At 34.8% G+C, this 21,459-nt stretch overlaps 1 protein-coding gene across 3 annotated transcripts in view; it reads right to left on the reverse strand.

The window, feature by feature from the left end:
• The window catches only part of LOC106662054 (A disintegrin and metalloproteinase with thrombospondin motifs 9), a 221,703-nt gene that overhangs the window by 196,976 nt on the left and 3,268 nt on the right, over positions 1-21,459 (reverse strand). The window lies entirely within an intron of this gene.

Consider the following 21,459-nt stretch of genomic DNA (forward strand, 5'->3'; position numbering starts at 1 on the left):
CAATAATGGTTTTCCACAGGAATAGCTATGGTCCAAAGATGGTTTTGTTCAGGAGTTTCAACGGTCCAAAATCGTTTTGTGCTGGAAAAGCAACGGTTCAGTTTTGTGCAAGAGCGGTTTGAAGATGGATTTTTCGGGAATTTAGTATGCTTTTTTGCGGTATGAAGATGGTTTTGTACTAGCGTCGGGGTCTGAAGGATGTTTAGGACATCTAACTTCATTTTCAAATAGATTTTGTTTCATCTTTTAAATCACAAGGCAATAAATTGAGTTTTACTATAATTCAAAAGAAACAGCTCTTATAGCAGTTTCGAAATATCCATTGCGGACTTTATTGAATGTACTTGGTGGTTAAGATGCTGAGAGTTTCAATCGGAGTTAAAGAAGAAGGGGATGACTGTCGTCATGAGGATGGTTATACATATTGCATATAGGTTATGCATATATATTGAAATTTAGAATGTTGTATGTTGTGGTGAAAATACAGCTACTGACCATTACTGATTAAGTCTGAACCATTTCCAGACCGTTCATAAATGAAGAAGAATGTCTGAATGTGAGATGAGTGATGACTAAGTTCACAAAAAACCCTTCTGTGGAATAGGAATACACACTATTAACGAATACCTCAGACAGAAGGACAAAAAGAAAACGAGCGAACTTTGAAATTCACCTATTGGACATAGACAATCCAAGAATCTTCTAACCAATTTTGGCAAGAAAGAAATCACAGAATGCGTCAAAGGAAGCAGGAATAGACTGCGAATCCTAACAGGATTCCTGACAGGACACTGTAGATTAAATGGACACCTAAAGAAAATTGGAATAATCCAAGATGGCACATGCAGATTCTGCAAAGAAGCACAAGAGACACCAACACACTTACTAACAAACTGCGGAGCTACACTAGCCCGCAGGAGGAAGTGTTTTGGGATGTACCATAAGAACACCAATGTGACCATAAGAACACTGAAACCGGGCCTATTAATCAAGTTTCTTGATGAAATAGGACTCACCGATGTGCTTTAGGCAGAGCACATGGGATACAATAGCTCTTAAAGGGCGCAGTATACCATACCCTGAAATATTATATCTATCTATCTATCTAAGTTCACAAAATAAATTCGTACTCGGAGAGCAATTCATAGAAAATTGTACTGTCAAATTGAGATTCCATATTAAGTCACAGTTATCACGGATCAGAAGGTTACGCAACTCGGAGTGGAGAAAATTACACGTCTGAAACCCAGTTCACATACTTTCAGTCACATTTACGTCCCCGAACGGTACCATCGGGATTTAACGAGCGTTCAAAATTCTTTTCCAGATCTTTATCGAACCTCAGCCTCTTAAAGGGACGAAATCGGCATTCTGCTGTAACATCATCAATTTTCCTTCTTTAAAATTCAAACAATCGTTGAAAATGCTTGTGCCAGTTGATAACAGCTGGGAATAAGCTATTGTATATTTATAAAAAAGAAAGACTTTCACTAAAAGGCCTATTAGCCTATTATGCCTTACTATTTTTATGCATGATCCAAAGCGATTTTAAAATAATTATTCGTCTCTTAAATATGGGCTTTGATGAAATATAGAACAATTTATTCATACAGACATTACGCCGTCCAGTTACATAATTACGATTTGGTAGTGAAATTTGCGTCTGTTACATTAGTTGCTACAAGTTCTACATTGTGCAGCTGCCCCAGTCCGGTAAATGGGACGACTACGTCCTTTTGAGGTTATCGTGCTCCTCCGAGATCATTGTATGCAAATTTCGTTTTTTTCTTCTACCTCGTATCCCTCGCCAAACTGGACGAGGGAGTATCACGTGATTTAGCGTTGCCGACGTTTCACTATTTACTGTTGATCATTAAAGCTTCAAGAATCCTTTTGTTAAAGCCCCTGGACAAAGATCTACGCTTCCCTAAGTGCAATGTATTTTTAACGGGAGATGCCGCTGAATAGTAAACACACAGAGCCACGTGGTCTTTCTTGTGTGTTGTTCATGAAGTATTTATGTAGGCTGCATGTAAAGTTAACCGGCTACCAATGTAACACTGACATATTTTAGCCGTCGATTATCTCCCCGTTAACAAACAGCAACAACTGTTTTTAACATAGATTAGAAACGTGCTACCTTTAACAAGAAAAATCCCAGTAGTACTGGAACAAAAACTGAATTTTAAATTAACTTAAAATAAGATAATATAACACACAATTTAATAAAATAAACAATAGCTTGTTATAAATAATTGATTCAATATTGAATGGACTTGGTTCATATCCGCTCTCCCATCAATTATGAATTAATTGAATCAATTAATTCAGTAATTTCAATGGCTAGTGACACTCGACTCAATTAAAATGTATTATTTATAAATAAAAAGTCCGCGGGTAAATTGCAATTTTTATCACCTTGCGATTCATTTTTTCGTAAATCCTAGCCCCGGTACATATAATAAATACGTATACATCGCCGAAATTACAAAACTTCCTCGGCGGCCGAAACATATAACGGCAATAAGTGGATAAGGACGATCAAGGACAACAACTCGAAGACCACCCACCAAAAGTTCAAAATGTAAATTGACATTAAACTGGAACAATTCGATTTTCCAAACAATTCTGTAATGAAAAATTGCCCTTTAATAATAACAATTAATAATAATACATATAAAAATTTAAATATAATTCACTAGTTTTCATGGTCCGCTTGACCAATTAATATCTTTCAATTAATTAAGGTTTTTACTTGAGATAAAAAAGTTAGTGTCATGAGCGGGATTCGAACCCAAGAGCTTCGCCTAAACACGCCATTATTCTACCACTTGAAAGATGGCAAAAAGGAGGGAAAATTCAAGGGTGGGGTTGAGATGGGAAGTTAGTGGTCGAGTGGATCGAAGTCACTACAGCTCAAGTGGTTGAGTAGCGTCGTATCTAACCGAAGGTCATGGGTTCGAATCCCCCTCGTGACACTGACTTTTTTATCTCAACTAAAAACCTTAATCAATTTAAATATAATACAAACTTTAAAAAATATCCAAATGAATTTAACAAAAGCTAACAAAAACTAATAACCACCTGAAACTTTCGCTATCATAATTTATACGATTTTTTCCACAAATCACAAAAATGGTAATAATTTTGAAACGTCTCCATGAATCAACCTGAAACCCTACAGGGCTTTAAAACTCTATAAAATGCACGTAATGCCAATAACGTCGCCTTCATAAAATTAATTAATACCGGAAAAAGAAAATAAAACGTTTGAGAAGTTTTTGTTGATTTCATCCTTATTCTCACATATAATTTTACATAAAATCTAAACTCTGTTGACATAGGCTGAAAGAAGAGAATTACTCATTATAAAGGCTGAAATAGCATTACGTTTGGATGAAATTCAAAGGAGTTATGAATTTTTAAGTGAAACACCGTACATCGGAGAGAAAAAATCTCCTCCGGCGAATTTAGCACAAAAATTTATATATATATGGAACTTGAGAGTTAGAAGGTGGTTGAAACGAAACCGAATTATGTTTATTTTTAAAAAAATGTTTTTTGCACTTCTTTACTGATAATTTTTTGGTTTTTGTAACTTTTTCTATATTTCATACTATTTAATGAAATTATGTTACTTAGTGACCTGGTTCCATAATTTGTTAAAGTAGTGAGGAACAGTCAAGAATGAGGTGGTTTATAAGACACCTTTTTCATTTTTATGCCGACGTTTCGATGTTTATTCGGGTCATCTTCAGGGCACAAAGTGTGATGCTTTTCTTGTGGTGTCATACTGGTTTTGTGTGAAAGTGTGTGTTTCTTAGTGACTTGTTGTCTCATAATTTGTTGACGTCGTGAGGAGCTGTCAAGAATGAGGTACTTAAGAAAAAGATCTTTTTCATTTTTTTTGTCGTCGTTTCGACCTTTATTCGGGTCATCTTCAGAGAATAAAAGAACATCACACTTTAGCTATTCACACTTTCACTTTCACACAAAACGAATATGACACAACACGAATAGCACCACACTTTATACCCTGAAGATGACCCGATTAAAGGTCGAAACGACGGCAAAAAAAATGAAAAAGGTGTCTTTCCAAACTATCTCATTCTTGACCGCTCCTCACGACTTCAACAAATAATTTGTTTATTTTTGGTTAAAAAAATGAATACAATTATGTATTAACTTTGAAATGCATCCACTATCCTTGAAATAAAGGCAGGATTTTTGTTTTTTTAATTAAAGTCCATAGCCCCCCCCACAACCACCTTTAGCTTTCGACAAATATTTATTAGATTGTAAATTTTCGATTAAAACCCAATAAGAAATCCTGTCTTTTTTCATCCATTATAAAACTCATATTATTTATTTAACAAAGCATTATTATATTATATACGATATGATTTTTAATTAATTGAACTGTAGTAACTTGATCCTTGAATTTTCGAACACCTGACGGCGGATCTGATCGTCCCTGAATGCGGTAAAATTTATGTTTTTGTTTTTATAAACCCACGAAAGTGATTAAACGTGTCAACCCTCACATATGAAAAAATGTTTATAAAAAATAATTACTTTAAAGGCGTATTAATTTGCATAGTGCAATTTGTCACACCTACGCTTGCGGAACTGCAAAATCCCCCTTCTGACCGGCAGAATCGCGATGAATCCAAGAGCTGGACTAATTTTTTATTTATTTATAGAAAGAACAGCCGAGACATTCAAGTCATGTTTCTCAGCCACCTCTCACCTTGACTGTTAAGTCTACAGCCTTGACTTCTCCAGACAGCCGGGCTCCATTCACCTTCTTCCTGCTACGCGAATTCATAAAACGCATGCGACTTATTTTATATTTCGGCTTGCCGGATATTGAAAGAGGGGTTGTGTTTGTTTTCAATGCTTCGGAAAACGCTCAATTTTTCACTTCTAAAATGAAAGACCGATGCAGATAATAGAAAATTACTAACCGTATTTGAATATTTGAAATTTTCATTGTTTTAAATGTTCTTGTTTTTTATTATTTTTCCGTTTCACCTTCAGAGATCTAAAGCAACCGTGTCCCTTTATAAAAATGCCATTTCTCGCTGGAATATTAAGGTGTGACCAACGGATTTCACGCTAATTTTAATCATTCTTGTAATAGCTAATTTTATTTATTTAACAGCTATACAACATAATTTTTGACCAAATAAAATTACCTATAGAACTGCCGCTCACTCCGTTATACAAGTGGATTAAATATTAATTAAACATTTCTTACAACTATGGTAAATTTTCGCTTATTTGCAATACAGAAACTGTATTTCTGTTGAAATCATCAGAAAAAGTTATTGAATTCAAAAGCAAAAGTCAATAATGTCAGTTCAAATGTTTGTTTTTTTTAAATTGATTAACTCCTACACTCACAAGATCACGCTTTTAAACAGTCTACACATTCCTACCTTATTTCCTAACCTAAATCACTTTTGTGTTTGTAATTTGTTCTTTTTTTCCGCAATATATCAACCTCGGGGTGTCGCTGGGTTCGAATGCAGGGCGGCTGGATTCGAACCCGGGACCTTTGCCTTACAGTGATGAGCGCCGAGTCAACGCCTAAACCGTTGCGGCCAGCCACGCCCCCCCCCCATTGTTAAAGGTAATTTCAGCTTCTGGACCTCTTCAGTGGTTTATCTGTGGCTTGTTTCGCCCAACTTAGTTCCCAGACTCTAATATTTTCTAGCGTGGTCGTTTTCGACCATTTTGTTCTGTCGATGCTCGCAAGTCTGGTCTGTCAACACCATTGGGCCATATTCAGAGCTGGATCAGCGATTTGTTTCACCCTACTTATTACCCTGACAAATGAAAGATAGCGCCGGCTTATTTTGGTCATATATGTTCACATTTTTACCCTGCTGTCATTTGCTTCATCCAACTTATTACCCTACTATAATATTTCCTCAATTAAGAATAAGTTGATAAAAATGTGTGGTGGTTAGTGACCGTTAGTCGAGGATTATTCAGAAATCGTGAGATGCGGTCTGGTGTGATGTAGGGTTCAGAAAAACATTTTCTTTATCGTGCCAACGTTTCGATCTTTATTGAGATCATCTTCAGGGCTCAGTGTTTGTTTTCTGTATAATTGTGCCATTCTTGCGTGACGTGTTGAAAGTGCCAAGATCTCACTAGCACTCTCAACAGGACACACAAGAATAGCACAATTATACAGAAAACAAACACTTTGAGCCCTGAAGATGATCTCAATAAAGATCGAAACGTTGGCACGATAAAGAAAATGTTTTTCTGAAACCCTGCATCACACCAGACCGCATCTCACGAGTTCTAAATAATCGTTGATAAAAATAATAAAAAAGTATATTTCCCTTCATTTTGGTTTGCATAGTCAAACCAATCTTTGCTATTCTGACTGTTAAATGCGTTTAGGCATTTGCCATCTTCAGTGCTGGCTCTGTTGCTTCTTTGCTAATTGTCGCATACCATTTTTCTTACATTTCACTATTACGAGGACCCATCGACGAAGAGACAATCAAATTTCTTGCCATTTTCAGTGGTGGGTGTACAGTGAACAAATAAAAGGGACAAGACTGAAATAATATGTAGAATGAAGATGGCGAACAGGCAGGGAACAAATCATATCACACAGGTTCATCACCAGACCGCAGGAGGAAATCTTTGAATTTGTTTAAGCTTAACAATCCAATCTGTTTATCGCAAAAGGAAGTAACAAAGAAAAAAACGCGAAAGATCAAAAAACTTTATCATTTTAAAATAAACTAGATAAATATTTGTTAATGGATCGACTCTTCTGACCTGCGGGCGAAAAAATTATCTCTTTCAGATACTCGCATTGCTTTCTTTTTTAATTTTATTAAAATTAGAATTTAAAATGACCTGCCAATGTTCATTCATATGTAGCCGCGCCTTCTCATCAGCAAACGGAAGCTGGTGGGGAGAGCAATTGGCCGAATCTTAGTGTAAGAGGCTGATTCCAATTAAAAATGATTTCAAGACGCTCAGTTTAGGATAAACAACGCTTCAATAGGGCAACAGAGTTCAAGTTGGCCTCCATCTGCCGGATTTGTAGATTTAGACCGAGAGGTTCTGCCTATTCCTAAAACGGTTCAACTTGAATATTCCAAACTATGTCGTAGATCGCGTAAACCATCTTGCGTATATGTTACATACTGATCGCGACTGACCCCAAAGAGCAGAGTTTATTGTAAAGAAAGGTAAATGTTATCGATGATGCCCCGACCATGATAGATAAACTCTTTCCGATGATTCAAGAAGATTTTGCTAATTTTAAAAACAACGCCAAGGTCAGAAGCTTTGGGATCGATTAGAAGTAAATGACTGGGCTAAATAATTAATCGTACAAGATAAATCTAATAATAATTAATCGTACAGTAGTGCCAAGTCTACCTTGCCTGGGATTGAACTATTCACTGACAAACTTTATTTCATGACGAACAAAACCCCTCAGACGGTGTATAGACTAATATTAGGTATTGTTTCATTTTTAAAAATTTAAGTTTGCAAATTTCTAGCCTGGAGGATTCAGAACATTATGGTCCGCCCAGTATCGTGTCTATCAGACAAATTTCAACTTTCAGTGCTTTTTGCCATCTTCAGTGGTGGGTCAGTGTACATTTTCATCTCCACGCAGACTATTAGCATCATTAGTGCAGTATTACTAGTGCCAAGACAAATTACATTCTTACGTCGGACAATCAAAACGATTTGAAAACAACCATAAAAATAAAATAATAAAATACGGTAAAATAACCAACATAGCCATTTATTCAATTAATTAAGGTTTTTAGATGAGATAAAAAAGTCAGTGTCACGAGCGGGATTCGAACCCACGACCTTCGGCTAGATACGCCACTGCTCTACCACTTGAGCTATCGTGACCTCGATCCACTCGGACACTAACTTCCCACCTCAACCCCACCTTTTGAATTTTCCCTCCTTTTTGAAAAAAGGCAAAAAAAAAGGAATTGAATTTTTATATGGGCTTCTAAGAGCCCAATAATTTTGTATTTAAGAAAATTCTGAAATATTCGGGAAATTGTCCTTTATACGCATACATTTCATACCATTTACTAAATTAAAAGTTAGTAGAAATGGTTCATTCGAAATAAAAAGTAGTTAATTTAATAGGCAAAATGTTTTAATTCGAAGGAAAAAAGCTTTATCTTTATCACCATTCCAAAGGAGTCCGAAACCTTTCTAACAATACAAGTAGTACGAACTAATAACTGGAGAAATCCATCAACACTTTCGTTTCGGACACTAACTTCCCATCTCAACCCAATGGCTATTAAATTCACTAGTTTTCGTGGTCCGCTTGACCAATTACATTATTTTCAATTAATTAAGAGGTTTGGTTGAGATAAAAAAGTCAGGGTCACAAGCGGGATTCGAACCCACGACCTTCGGCTAAATATGCTCTACCACTTGAGCTATCGTGAATTCGATCCACTCGGACACCAACTACCAAAATCCCACCTCAGCCCCACCTTTTGAATTTTCCTTTTGAAAAATGTCAAAAAGGAGGGAAAATTCAAAAGGTGGGGCTGAGATGGGAAGTTAGTGTCCGAGTGGATCGAAGTCACGCTCAAGTGGTAGAGTAGCGGCGTATCAAGCCGAAGATCGAGGGTTCGAATCCCGCTCGTAACAATGACTTTTTTATCCCAACTGAAAACCTTAATTAATTGAAAGATATTATTTGGTCAAGTGGACCACGAAAACTATTGAACTCCTTTATAGTTATTATTATTTTATTTATTTTATGTCCATATACAATATTTACACATTTACAGTTTAAACATATATAAATATTGAAACTATAAAGTAGGTTGCAACAAGAACATCCAACCCATAAAGATCCGAGCACAGTACAAAAAGAGCAAAAAAAGAGGATAATGTAAAAAACCAGTAAAGCTTTCAGCGATATCCGACAAAACTGTTTAAATCCGCATTCACTTCTTATAAATAAACGGCCACTCTACTATCTCATTTACCGTCTCCGGATCAAAACGGTTACGCCTCCTAAAGCCAAGATCCGAGAGAAATAGGAGAAAAACACTCCGACTATTGTGTGAGAAAATAACTGGCTCTTACCCAAGGGTCATCGTGCCCTTGTCTGCCTACCACAAAACCTTTGTAATAAAACCCTTCGCCGACCCCGTATATAGTCATAGGATTTAATAACAGTATTGTACATAATTGAACATTTACTCTACTCATGTATCCCTTTCGAGTTAATACGTACAAATGAAATATAAACGTACAACATAGGTTCATGCTATAAAAATACGTATAATTAAAATTTACATTAACCCTACTATATTTTGAATGCTTGTTAGAAACATAATTGTTGTATTATTGGACCTGCTTTCAATTCTTCAAATATATTAAATTGTAAAGACCGGCAGGAATGCCATTAAATTCAAGTTAACCCTTTGTTGCCCACCGTTTCCTCGGAGCAAACCAAATTTAGAAAATTTGTTAAAGCTTAGCTAATCCCATAGCTTTACGGCGGTTGCAGGTTTGTCCTTCAATGTTTCACTCCGTGTACAGTCAACATTGATTTTTTTGGCGCAAATCGAAACGATAATCATGGAATCTTCTATTTCCAACACAGCTCTTCACCCCACCTTGTGCAGATTGTTATATTACTCAAACATAAATTTATTTCATATCCAGTTTACAATTGGTCAACTTTGCTTTAAAGCAATGTTAAATTTAGCAATTTTGTTTAAGGTTAGGAAGAAATCCCGTGAGTTTAAGGTGGGTCCAGTGTTCTACCGGCTCTGTTTTTCCTCTGTATTGGCAACACTGCTTTATTTGGCGCCAACCTAAAAATCATGGAATCTTCTATTTCCAACACGGCTCGTCACCCCACCATACTTCTTGTATAGATTGTTATATTACTCAAATATAAATTTATTTCATATCCAGTTTACAATTGGTCAACTTTGCTTTAAAGCAATGTTATATTTAGCCATTTTGTTTAAGGTTAGGAAGAAATCCCGTGAGTTTAAGGTGTGTCCAGTGTTCTACCTGCTCTGTTTCTCCTGTGTATTGGCAACACTGCTTTATTTGGCGCCAATCTAAATTACAATCATGAAATCTTCTTTTTCCAACACGGCTCGTCACCCCACCATATTTCTTGTGTAGATTGTTTTATTACTCAAACATAAATTTATTTCATATCCAGTTTACAATTGCTCAACTTTGCTTCAAAGTAATTTCAAATTTTGCAATTTGTTTAAGGTTAGGAAGAAATCCCGTAGTTTAATGCGGGTCCAGTGTTCTACCTGCTCTGTTTCTATTGTGTATTGGCAACACTGCTTTATTTAGCGCCAATCTAAAAATCATGGAATTTTCTATTTCCAACACGGCTCTTCACCCAACCATGCATCTTGTGTAGATTGCTATATTAATCAAACATAAATTTATTTCATATCCAGTTACAATTGCTCAAATTTGCTTCAAAGTAATTTGAAATTTAGCGATTTGTTTAAGGTTAGGAAGAAATCCGGTGAGTTTAAGGCTGGTCCAGTATTCTACCTGTTCAGTTTCTCCTGTGTATTGGCAACACTGCTTTATTTGGCGCCAATCTAAACTATCACTAAACACTGTATTTCCCGCTAACCATTTAACCAAATTACTAATGATTGTCTCGCTCTAAGACAACATTGGACCATAAATGATTGATAATTTGCTCTTGCCTTTTTCGTATTTAACTGAAAATGATCAAATTCGATGTTTTTGATCAAAACAATTTAAAAAAGCTCCGGTCATAGGCAGGATTAGGGATGATGCTGAGATATAATTTGGTATATTGGTTTAAATCAAAATACCTATAGCATTACATGTTTTATGTAAAATATTGTTAATTAAAAAAATAGATAAGAGTATTTAAAGGGTAAATTTACTGTTCTACTGAGATATTTGATAGAAATCGTCCGGCTCATGAAATTTTATGGCACTTGCCATATTTCATCCATCTTTTTTTTTTAATTCATGTGGATATATGTCTAAGTAAAATAAAGAAATATCAACATTTAAAAATGTTGGATCGAATATCAATATCCTTGTCAATTGACTGCGCAAGTTGAAAAAAATAGCGACTAATCTCGCTAAAATGGACTTGGGCGATGTCCAAATGACCTAGGCATTTCCATTGGAATAATTAATGTTATTAAAGAATTATGCCGCCTTGCTTGTCCAAATATAAAATTTAAGCCATTCAGTTTTTATAAAATAACAGTTTAAAGAAAACGCTTAAGCGAATTAGTTTTAAATCTTATCTGTATGCTACCGTCACCGTCTTGGAAGTGTAAAAGCAGTGTCAGTGAAAAAAAAATTCTCATGATCGAAAACTGTGCGAAGCTTCAATTTTTCTCTCATCGTTGTCGTCGGAAACCGAGTTTTTCATTTATTCCGAAGCAGTTTCCTGATGTTCCTGACATTACTGACTGGTAAAGTTCAATTCTAAGAAAGCTTGGCGCCAAGAGATAAAACATTCCCTTGTGAAATATAACTATGTAATATCCAGGAAGATTGATCAGCTTTTCTTTTCTACTCCAACCTCTTCTGAGTGCGTTGACATCATGTCATCGTTTCTAAACGCGTTGTAAAACAGGCAAAACAATAAAGAACTACGTAATCTGTAGGCATGCTTTGGAAATTAACTGAGTTTTGAGTTTTAGTGATTCGGTTTGGCAAACGTCGTTTTCGAGTTCCCCCTCTTGTGACTTGTTCTTTTCATCAAGATGCGAAGTGAATAGTTTCCTTCCGCAATTCCGACAATTCGATTTGGCCTGACACATGATTTCCTGATGTGATACTCCCGGATCCCACCTTCAAATTCGATATTCTCCTTTCATTCTCTTTTTTCCGCTCTTCCATTTTCACAATGTTTACTTGTCCGGTTGAAAAAAAAGATCATATAAAAAAATGAGTGTCAGAGTGCTTCACATAATTCCTAAGCATTTAAGAGCGTGTTGGGAAGCCACCAGATATGAGAATTGTACTTGAGCACAATAACAAGTATTTCTGGAGGAAACAGGACCATTTTAATGTGCAAGTCGAATAGTGGCAAATTTAAGACCCTACGATTTAAGGGTAACGAAGTATGTAAAAACCAGGATATCCTTCACCTTCCAGAGTAAACCCTGAAGCCAGAACAATCGAAACCTCACCGAAAAAGTCGTGCAAGCAACAACTCTTCTTCTCAAGAGAAGATGCTATAGTATACACTAAATATTATCTAATCTCTATTGACCTAGGTTGACAAGTACAAGGCGGTTGGGTATGTGCATGCAGAGTTGCTCCATGTGTCTCACATAGTTGTAGTGTGCTATAGAGAACTTGTAAGAATGCCACTCGATAAAAGAATTTTGATTCGGATCGGCATAGGAACTCAAACTATCAGAAGTAGGATAGGTGCCTCACAAGACTAGGATTGACACCTAGACACATTTAGGTGAAAGCATGTAAAGAAAAATTACTCGACTTGTCCCACAATCAGTAATCAATCACAGAAGAGAGGCTCACTGATTTCAAATACTTGGTAGAAAGGTGGACCTCGGAGGATGTATATCGAAGAAGAGATCACACGCACAAGAATTGGAATAGGCCACGCGAGGTTGGCACACACTACTTATATTTAGGCCAAAGCGGCTGTGTATTGCGTTCGAAGTATCGGGCGATCCACGGCCTTTATATATGGTTAGAGGAGTGATATAGAATTATCACAATCCTTTCCTCCACTGGAACTTAAATATATCTATTATAGAATCCCCCATAAAAATAGTACAGCCATGCCATGAAAAATGTACTTTTTCTATCCACGCCCCTTGGAGGATTTCAGTTGCTCGATGTTTCCCATCTAATTGAAAGTTGTTAATCCTTACGGATCGGGTGGGAATGCTACTTGATATGAGAATTTTTGCTGTATCTGTACAGAGTTGTCTGTACAGAGCTCGATAGGTGGCTTTACCATAGGCGGTACTCCTCTAGGGGATGGTTAGAAATTCCACTTTAAACGAAACCGCGACCGGGGCGGATCCGGTAGTTTCTACACTGAGGAAGCCCCAATGCTCTGGGAGATAGAGTCGTCTTCTCTACCTAGGGAGTGCGCGGGAGACCGAGCTGATGAATTTCGGCTTAGGTAGCCCTTGGCGCGCGGCATACGGTCTGATGCTACACTTGGAATGAACAAACGGGGAGCGAGGTTGTCTTGGCCCTTCGGGGCTGAGCTGCCTCTACACCAATGCTGCGGCAGTAACACCATCCTGTCGTATGCGGAGGTGCGTCAGCTCTCATCTTGAGAATCAACACGTCCGATAAGGCCGAGTAGGCTAGGTGCGGAAGTTAAAAATCCTCTGAGTCCTTTTTAGGATGACCAAGTATGCGGGAACCTCATGTATCTGTACAGAAACCGACTTTCAATAGGAACCTGGTGAATAGGTGGCCTTCGGAGGATCATACTGATACTCCACGTGATCATACCCACATGACGATGAATTGGTCATGCGAGGTTGACATACATATTTAGGACAAAGCCCGCATATGCGTCCGGCATAGAGAGAAAGTTGAGTCGATGTCATACGATTCCTTGGCTCTATATAGAGAGCGAGTAGGAATGGCATCCGAGTTGAATATTATACTCAGGCACGGCAACAACTATTCAAGTCCTCTCTTGAAATTTTTGGAGTTCTATTGCACACAGTACTTCATAGATTGCATACTTCGTTAGTTTTAATGCATTTCATTAATCTTAACATGTATACACAAGGGAGGGGGAATATTTTCAGTTTAGGAAACCAGATTCTAAAGAATCCATATAAGCCTAGTACCCTTATGGCCATTGTTTGGATTTTGAAGCTGGAAACGGTGTGGGAGTCATTTCCCCAAATTTATAGGCCATATAAGAGGTGGCAATGAAAATATCCGAAGTAGGCAGTACTAATCCTTTGGAGGCACTAGTCTACTCAACCTTCTTAACAGAAAAATAATTTTATGGGAATGTTTGCATCTGCAAGTTGAGTGAATACCAAACATAGGAAAGACTATGTTTAAGAAAGAGTGAGAGTTTCCCTAGGTTTTAAAATTGTATTTTTTGGGTTGTGTTGATCCTGTGGATCTTAATTGTGGCGCTCAATAAGACCGAAGTCCTGAACTGTCAAAATCCCAAGTTAGTACATAGTTGTGCAGAATTGAGCTTATATAAATCAATGATCACTAACCTACTCCAATTACCGCAGCTAGAGCCGTGATCTATTAGGTAAACAAAGCAATTTACTTGTAAAAATCAACGTATAAATTAATAAAAAGTAGATTTACTAATTATATTTTCCAAATCTAGGAGTAGTGATTTATACCAATAACATTCAGACGAAAAAATGCTAGCAGGCTCAATTGATATATGATCAATTGTAAACAAACAGGGTAATAAAACTGCCTATTAAACGGGTATTTTTAAATCAATGAACTATCCATCTTGAGAAAATTCTTTATATTGCAATTTACAGACGGCAAAAGGTTAACGCCAGTTACGGTCAACACCCGGCAATCACCCATAAACCTCGTTATTATCTAATTATTCTAGGGTTAAGTTGATATTTTATGTTAATTCAACCTTGACCGTTTGCTATAATCACAGTTTACGATTGTTATAGACTTGGAAGCAGAGAGAAAGCCATTGGAAACGGCAAGTTTGAGAGAAGGTCAAACCAACAGGATGTGACTGAAACCGATAATTGGGAAAAAATATAATTGGTTAACGCGGAGTACATAAAAAATAATAACAAAGGGCTACAAATGTGGCATTGACCCGCACCGATAAGTGGAAATAGAATCTAATAGCGAAAATAAAAAGAAACCGATACTGTATTGCAAAGTAATATTCACTTTTTGCCTTTGCGTTTTCTGCCATTGGCACAGTGAATCTTCACTTATAAATATTTGTAAATATATCATAAATATATATATATATATATATATAGACATACAAACAATAAATTACATACATAACTACCAATGTGTAATGATAAAACCAATAAATGCAAAATTAAATAAACTCAAATAAATAGATACTCAATTAAATAAATACATATGTAAGTAGCAAACAGAGATAAATTTCACTTTCATTTCAGCAGAGCTATTAAATAAATCAAATCTCCGTGTATATTACTAAGGTACTAAGTTGTTTGTTAAATTAATTTAAATTTTTTTAATAATTAAGTGGTTTTACTATTGACTCTTTTTTGTATAGCTCATCTAGCATAGTCTTTCTTGCTTTATTGCATTTAACACACGACATTATTATCCTTAAGTCTTTGTTTTTGGCAGCCATTTCTTGTGTGCGTGGCCAGAATGGGGTGTCCGAATTTTTTAGGATCTGGTGTGCGACAAGGTTGCGCGCTAAGGCCTTTATTATTCGCGCTGTTTTTGGATGATCTTCCCCAGTTTCTTGAATGTGGAATTCGCATGAATTGTTCACGCGGATGACATAGTTATTTTGGCAGAGAATTTTTCGGAGCTTAAGAGATAAAATGTTTGAGGCTTATTGTGAACAATGGAATCTGTCAGTTAACTTACAAAAACAAAAAATTATTGTGTTCAGAAAGGGTGCTAGGCTTAGCGCCTCAGACGGCTTTTACTTCAGCGGAGAACGTATAGAGGTGGTAAAAGAATACAAATATTTAGAGTAATATTTACCTCAATTCACTAGTTTTCGTGGTCCGCTTGACCAATTAATATCTTTCAATTAATTAAGGTTTTTTAGTTGAGATAAAAAAGTCAATGTCACGAGCGGGATTCGAACCCACGACCTTCAGCTGGGGACGTCACGATAGCTCAGGTGGTAGAGAAACGGCGTATCGAGCCGAAGGTCGTGGGTTCGAATCCCGCTCGTGACACTGACTTTTTTATCTCAACCAAAAACCTTAATTAATTGATAGATATTAATTGGTCAAGCGGACCACGAAAACTAGTGAATTTAATAGTTTTCATTTACTCCACAAGTTGGTTTTGACTACAATTTAAATAGCAGACTTTTTTTTCGCTCTGCTTTAAATTCTGTATAGAGTATTTGTGATGTACCTTGCCTTTATGGACGACGGTTTAAGGGAGCCGATACCTCCAAATATGCATCAATGAGAGGACTCTTTTTATTGGCCCAATAAATTTTTGTTAAAAATTAACGCTCTCAACAAGACACGCAAGAATGGCACAATTACACAGAAGACAAACACTTTGAGCCCTGAAGATGATCTCGATAAAGATCGAAACGTTGCCTCGATAAAGAAAATGTTTTTCTGAAACCTACATCACACCAGACCGTATCTCACGATTTCTGAATAGTTAAAAATTAAATACATAATGACGCAATTTTTTGAAGTTTTTGTTACAAGCTGAATAGGATTTTATTACGAACTTCTATGCCATATTAATTCCAAAGGTCCTCACAGGACTCAAGATCGATTTGATTGGCGTGTCTGAAAGAAAACTAAGACAACGCCTCAACCACTTGTTTCTAAATACTTTAATGCTTTTTAAGTCCTTTTTATAATCACGTTTGTATGCTATTATAAAATTACATTATATAAAAGTGGGTATAAAAATAAGTTTTGCCATATATGAAAAATGAAACGTTAAAATTGATCGTTTTATGGGCAGTTTAAAACCTGTAAAAACGGTCCGTATTTATAACTTTGAGTTAAAGTCGTTACGAGCGCAAAACGGCCTTAATTGGCCTACGTAAAAAACACTACCTCAAAAACACAACGCAAAATCTCCGCAAAAAAATAATAAATTGTTAGTAATTAACCTCATTTAATATTCGAGGGCATTGAATTAAGTCGATGGGATGAATGGAAATAGGTGCGCCACCCCACTCCGGCAATAATTCACTCTAATTATTCGGCGACATTAGGCAACCACCGCCGTCCACTGTCGTAACTAGGTATTTCGAAAAAATTTACCACCTAGCAGATAAAAGTTTCGAGAGATGACTTGCAAAGTGCTAACTTGCCATATTCCCAAGTTTCGTTTAGGAAGTATTTTCTTACTGCATGTGCAATTATAGTTTGTATTATTTCATTTATACTTGCGTTTTAAATTATAGGAAGACAAGGTCGTTTTATTCCAAAAACCAAACGGCTTATTCATAAATAATAGTCTAAAATTGCAAATGAAGGAAATACTTAGTATGATGGTGGTTTCATTTTCCCTTCCTGAAGTGAGTGTATTTATTGGCGAGAATGTGTGAGTGTATGGGTGGGTAGTGGTCGGAATATCGAGTACCCCACAGACCCACCAAACTAGGATAGATATCTCTTTGTGTGTTTTTGATAGAAAGAATGTATTTATTGGCGCGAAAGTGAGTGTGTATGGGTGGGTTGTGCAGGAATATCGAGTACTTCACAGACCCACCGATTTAGGTTAGTATTAGGCTATAATATCTTTTAGAGTGAATGGGCGGAGGCACTGTTGTAATATTAAATGCGCCAGTGGCTCCGCATTTTTTAATTTGTAAATACAGAATGATTGGTTACTGTTTGAGTGAATGTATTTATTAGTGCGATAGTAGTGTATGCATGGGTGGGTCTATGGTGGAATATCAAGTACCCCATAAACCCACCACCTAGGTTAACGTTTTAGATTAATTGTAATTTTAATTGTACATAATGTATGGATGTATTTATTAGCGTGAACGAGGGCGGGTCTTCAGAAGAATATCGAGTACTCTGAAACCCGCCTATAGGCTAGGCTAGGATTGAATGTTAGTGAATGAGAAAGTTTCAGAGCCTTTTTACCACGTGTGGGAGGGCTAAAAATGTAGAAATAACGTCCCAGAACACAACCAGAAAGATCGCCAGACTTCCTACAGAAAAGCTAATTTAAAAAAAAAAATTAAATTAAATTAAAAAATAAATAAATTTATAAAACGTGAGGTGGAAAAAATGTGAGGTGCCGGCAATAGCCCAGGCAGCTAGCCGGCCGAAAAAAAAAAAAACTGAATATTTTACAAAAATACTTTACACATAAAATTTACGCTTATTAAAAAAATCTATCTAAAACCTTTTATTATTTAATACATAACACACAGGATAACTATATCCTTTATCTTTAATTAAACTTTATTTGTATATAAATTAGTACATTTTAGCTTGGCCAAATACTGACAAAAAATTAACAATGTCATGCAAATTTGTTGGAGGTCATCTTAACCTCCTGAACTTATGGCCAACAATAAAAACAGAACATTGTCAATTTTTTTCATAGCAATATTAAGTAAATCTAAATTATTTTTATCGCCCCCCCTCCGAAAACTGATAAGTCAGTAGTTTTTCCCTTGGTATTTGTTTCTTTACATTAACAGGCGTCGCGTGAATGAATCATGTTAAAGGAAAGGATTTAAATCAATGAATGACATAAATGAAAGTGTTTACTCAAAAGGAATAACTTTTCGAATTATGGGTGTTATTGGGCCGATTTATAACGGTTAGACGACAGGCAAGCAGAGGATAACAACCTGCTTCGTTTCATATTGGGTCGGGTGTAAAAAAAAAAGCCAGTTTAGGGGCTGAATCGACAGAAATCCATGAGTTAAGATTAAAAGGACTGGCTCAAATGAAAAAAATTTCTTTGAATACATTAAGTAATGACTAACGTGAAAAGGGAAGACGGGATATTGAATCCTAAATCGATTATTTGTAACCGTTTGGATTAAAAGACAATTGAAGGAGGAATCGAATTGCGTCAGACGAAATGTCTAAAAGGGTGTTGACCTCTTCTTGACACTGTTTGTTTGCAGAAGGGCCGGTCGGTTTAAGACGAGGCGCCTTTTAGGACAACAAAGCAGCCGCATCAATGCAATCCATTTCTTTCATTGTTTACGAAGAGACAAATAACCCGTGCACAATCAAAACAATATTAACAAAAAGGTGCCATTGATGGAGACCGTTTTCACGGTAGATGTACGCGAGGGAGTTGGACGATGCCGAAAGTTCAAAAGTAGGACTTGGATTTCGTTCGACCTCGTGTCTCCATCCTGTCTGACAAGGAGCGTGGTGGGTCATTGACGCGAATGGTCAAAGCCAATTAGAAATGCATTCGTTTTACTGATTGTAACATTTTCTGACAATTAAAAAGAATTCGAGCGAATTAGACCCAATAAAGAGACAATATTAATATTGCCTGTACGTTTCGTTTTTTATTGTTGTGCTGTTTTAGGTTAATTCTGTTATTTTCATAAACAAATTTCAAGCTGCTAAATTTACCCATTTCATTTCTAATGTGACCAAAAAAAATTTTTTTCTTTAATTTACATTTTTGCCAACTAAATGTACTCATTTCATCTCATGATTTGAAATCAGTTAACTGTATAATTTTATATGACGAATTTAAAATTACAAAAGTATTAATTTTAACTTTTTAAATTTTTAACCCCAAAAATTAACTAATTTCCTCTGAAGATGTGTGACAATAAAAAATATTTTTTTTCTTTAATTTACATTTTTGCCAACTAAATTTACCCATTTCATCTCATGATTTGAAATCAGTTAACTGTTTAATTTTATATGACGAAATTAAAATTACAAAAGTACAAATTTTAACTTTTTAAATCTTTAACCCAAAAAATTTACTAATTTCCTCTGAAGATATGACAACAAAAAATATTTTTTCTTTAATTTACATTTTTTCCAACTAAATTTACTCATTTCATCTCATGATTTGAAATGAGGTAAATGTTTAATTTTATATGACGAATTTAAAATTACAAAAGTATTAATTTTAACTTCTTAAATCTTTAACCCAAAAAAATTACTAATTTCCTCTGAAGATGTGTAAACAAAAATTTTTTTTTTTTAATTTACATTTTTGCCAACTAAATTTACTCATTTCATCTCATGATTTGAAATAAGTTAACTGTTTAATTTTATATGACGAATTTAAAATTACAAAAGTATTAATTTTAACTTTTTAAATCTTTAACCTAAAAAATTTACTAATTTCCTCTGAAGATGTGTGACAACAAAAAATATTTTTTCTTTAATTTACATTTTTGACAATTAAATTTACTCATTTCATCTCATGATTTCTGTTTAATTTTATATGACGAGTTTAAAATTACAAACGTATTAATTTTAACTTTTTAAATCTTTAACCCAAAAAATTTACTAATTTCCTCTGAAAATGTGTGACAACAAAAAATATTTTTCTCTTTAATTTACATTTTTGCCAACTAAATTTACTCATTTCATCTCATGATTTGAAATCAGTTAACTGTTTAATTTTATATGACGAATTTAAAATTACTAAAGAAGTAATTTTATCTTTTTAAATCTTTAACCCAAAAAATATATTAATTTCCTCTGAGGATGTGACAACAAAAAATATTTTTTCTTTAATTTACATTTTTTCCAACTAAATTTACTCATTTCATCTCATGATTTGAAATGAGGTAAATGTTTAATTTTATATGACGAATTTAAAATTACAAAAGTATTAATTTTAACTTTTTAAATCTTTAACCCAAAAAAATTACTTATTTCCTCTGAAGATGTGTAAACAAAAAAATTTTTTTTTTTAATTTACATTTTTGCCACCTAAATTTACTTATTTCATCTTATGATTTCTGTTTAATTTTATATGACGAGTTTAAAATTACAAACGTATTAATTTTAACTTTTTAAATCTTTAACCCAAAAAATTTACTAATTTACTCTGAAGATGTGTGACAACAAAAAATTTTATTCTTTAATTTATATTTTTGCCAACTAAATTTACTCATTTCGTCTCATGACTTGAAATGAGTTAACTGTTTAATTTTATATGACGAATTTAAAATTACAAAAGTATTAATTTTAACTTTTTAAATTTTTAATCCAATAAATTTACTAATTTCCTCTGAACATATGTAGATCAATATTTTTTTCGAAATATTTACCCGCATAATTTACTCTGCTCAATAATTTTATTTCAAAATTTTACCAGCAAAAATATTTTTTTTAAGATAATATAATTTTATCAAAGAACAATTATATTACAGTCTTGTATTTAAAAATAATGGCCCTTCAGCAAAGGCCATTCAAAAATCTAAATTTGCCGAAGTACACTGTTTCTTTCATGCCACGATTTCTAAACATCAAAAGTACTGGTTTTATTTAAATTTTGTAACTCATATAATTTACATATTTCACGTAATGATTTTGTCGAATCTTTCAAGAGAAAATATTTCTAATTTTATCTGTTGATGTGTAAACCATAAAAATATTAACTTTACTTGAAATATTTAACATAAAAAATTTACTCACTTCATTTAATAATTTTTAAAAATGTCAACCCGCAAAATTAACTCAATTTATTTGATTATATAAAAGACAAAAACTAATAATTTTATTTCAAATTTCCCCCCGGAAAATTTAACCTTTTCAT

This window comes from Cimex lectularius, unplaced genomic scaffold (assembly GCF_000648675.2).
Source record: "Cimex lectularius strain Harlan isolate CLEC.00 unplaced genomic scaffold, Clec_2.1 scaffold80, whole genome shotgun sequence".
NCBI classification, from domain to species: Eukaryota; Metazoa; Arthropoda; class Insecta; order Hemiptera; family Cimicidae; genus Cimex; species Cimex lectularius.